Raw genomic sequence first — 2,500 nt, 5'->3', positions numbered from 1 at the left:
TTCTGCATAAGCGTTCGAGTTCCCTGGAAACCTCTAGCAGGGAGATAGGGTTTGGAACGCGAAGAGCACCGCAGTTGCGGCGGTGTCCGGATCTTCCCCTCGGACCTTGAAAATCCAGGAGAGGGCCACGTGGAGCTGTCGCGCCGGTTCGTACCCATAACCGCAGCAGGTCTCCAAGGTAAAGAGCCTCTAGTCGATAAAATAATGTAGGTAAGGGAAGTCGGCAAATTGGATCCGTAACTTCGGAATAAGGATTGGCTCTGAGGAGCGGGGCGTGTCGGGCTTGGTCGGGAAGCGGGTGCGGCTGACGTGCCGGGCCTGGGCGAGGTTCAACTTTGCGGCGGTTTGCGCGCGTGCATCGCGTTCGCGGTGTGCGCGTCGTAAATTTGTCGCGGAGGGCGACCGAGCTCGGTACCGTGCCTTGGCCTCCCGCGGATCTTCCTTGCTGCGAGGCTTACGTGACGGTTCCGCCGTTGCGTTCGTTCTCTTCGGCCGCCATTTAACGCTCAGCTCAGAACTGGCACGGACCAGGGGAATCCGACTGTCTAATTAAAACAAAGCATTGCGATGGCCCTCGCGGGTGATGACGCAATGTGATTTCTGCCCAGTGCTCTGAATGTCAACGTGAAGAAATTCAAGCAAGCGCGGGTAAACGGCGGGAGTAACTATGACTCTCTTAAGGTCGTCTCCGGTCGAGGGTCCAGACTCCTGCCCTATCCCGAGAGGTTCTACCAGAAGGCGAACCAGATCTTGGCCAACAGCAGCCACACATAATACAGCCAATATCACCTGAGCAAGTGCCTCCGGACAATTATTGTCAGGAGTGTAACCGGTATTTCCGTGGAGCGTCCGGTCTTAAAATCCATCGGAGAAGAGTCCACCCGAACTGGCGTCCCTTTGTACCACAGCTGGATCCTTTGGTCCCCGATCCGACTCTGGCGGGCGATTTCATCTGCCCGGAGTGTGGACACCATTTTTCCACTAAGATCGGTTTAGGGGTGCATAGGCGCCGTGCTCATCCTGAAGAGGTCAATGCGGAGATCATCGTCCAGGGCCAGACGAAGGCGCGGTGGTCGCCGGAGGAGCGCCGTTTGCTGGCTCGTGAGGAGGCAGTCGCTACAGTGAGAGGAGATGTTCGATTTATGAATCAGCATCTTCTCGAATTGTTTCCTGAGAGGACCCTTGAAGCCTTGAAGGGACAGCGTAGAAATCCAGAGTATAGGGCGCTTGTAGAGGCGGCTATGCGGGATATTCGGGCTGTGCAACCGGCGCCTGCAGAAGAAGCAGGTGCTGAGAGCGATGTGTCTTCCGAATACGAGTCGGCTAGCGAAGAGGTTCCGCCTCCGTCGCCGCGGCGGAGTCGGGCCACTGTGAGATTAAGCGACCAGTATGTGAGCATACCCTCGGCAGTTCGGGATCTTATCCCCGTAGTCGAGCAGGTCAACGGTTGGCATTCTGAAGAACTGGTAGGGGTGGCTAAAAACCTCCTCTCCGGTGAAGAAGTCAATCGTCAGCTTTGCAACTGGTATAGTTTGGTGTTTCCTCCGCCTCACAGGGCACCGCAGAGGCCTCGAAGGATTGGGAGGGGCGCACCGGCTAGCAGAAGGAGGGAACGACGGCGGGAATATGCTCGTGTGCAGAATATGTTTAAAAAACATATGAGCCGGGCAGCAAGGGAGGTTCTGGATGGGACACCTGAGGTGCGGTCACCTGGTATAGCGGAAATGTCTGCATATTGGGAACCTATCCTCAGACAAGAATCCGTACCGTTCCCTCCCTCGCCAAAGCCGCATGAACGCGAAGATCTGGCGTACGTGTGGCACCCGATAACTTGCGAAGAGACTATCGCAGTGTCCATCCTTTTGTCGTCGGCCCCAGGGATTGATGGCGTGACCGTCCGGGTATGGAGGGCTGTACCTGCATGCGTGAAAGCCCTTTTCTTCAATATAGTGCTAGCCGCTGGAGCGTTCCCAGCTGAAATGCTGGTGAGCAGGACCGTGTTTCTCCCTAAAAAAGCGGTAAGTGAACAACCTGCTGATTTTCGACCTATTAGCATAGCATCGGTGGCAGTCAGACATCTTCATAAGATCCTCGCCCACCGTATTAGGGAAGCGGGGATCATAGATGTGAGGCAGCGATGCCTTGATGATGGCTGTGCAGAGAACATCACTGCACTAGCTGCGCTGTTGAAGGACGCGCGAAGTCGACTTCGGGAAATTCATGTTGCCACGCTTGACTTTGCAAAGGCCTTTGACAGCGTAAGCCACCATGCTATCACCGCCATACTGGGAGAGGCCGGCTTGCCTGCGAGTTTTAACAGCTATATAGCTCGCACGTATGCTATTAGTGGCACGGTGCTTGAAGTTGAGGATCAGCGCACACAAAAGATAGAGGTACGAAGAGGGGTTCGACAGGGCGACCCGTTATCCTCTCTGCTTTTCTGCCTGGTGGTCGACCGGGTGTTAAAGGCTTTGCCTGATGGGATCGGCTACGACCTTGG

At 55.6% G+C, this 2,500-nt stretch overlaps 1 pseudogene; it reads left to right on the top strand.

Annotated features, from left to right (window-relative positions):
* The window catches only part of LOC149374037 (large subunit ribosomal RNA), a 7,743-nt pseudogene that overhangs the window by 2,162 nt on the left and 3,081 nt on the right, over positions 1-2,500 (top strand).

The sequence above is a fragment of the Copidosoma floridanum genome, unplaced genomic scaffold, assembly GCF_036245765.1.
Source record: "Copidosoma floridanum isolate Cflo_tuat_1 unplaced genomic scaffold, Cflo_Japanese_pri ptg000022l, whole genome shotgun sequence".
Taxonomy (NCBI): domain Eukaryota; kingdom Metazoa; phylum Arthropoda; class Insecta; order Hymenoptera; family Encyrtidae; genus Copidosoma; species Copidosoma floridanum.
The sequence above is the reverse complement of the archived record's forward strand: the minus strand, read 5'-3'. Positions and strand labels throughout refer to the sequence as shown.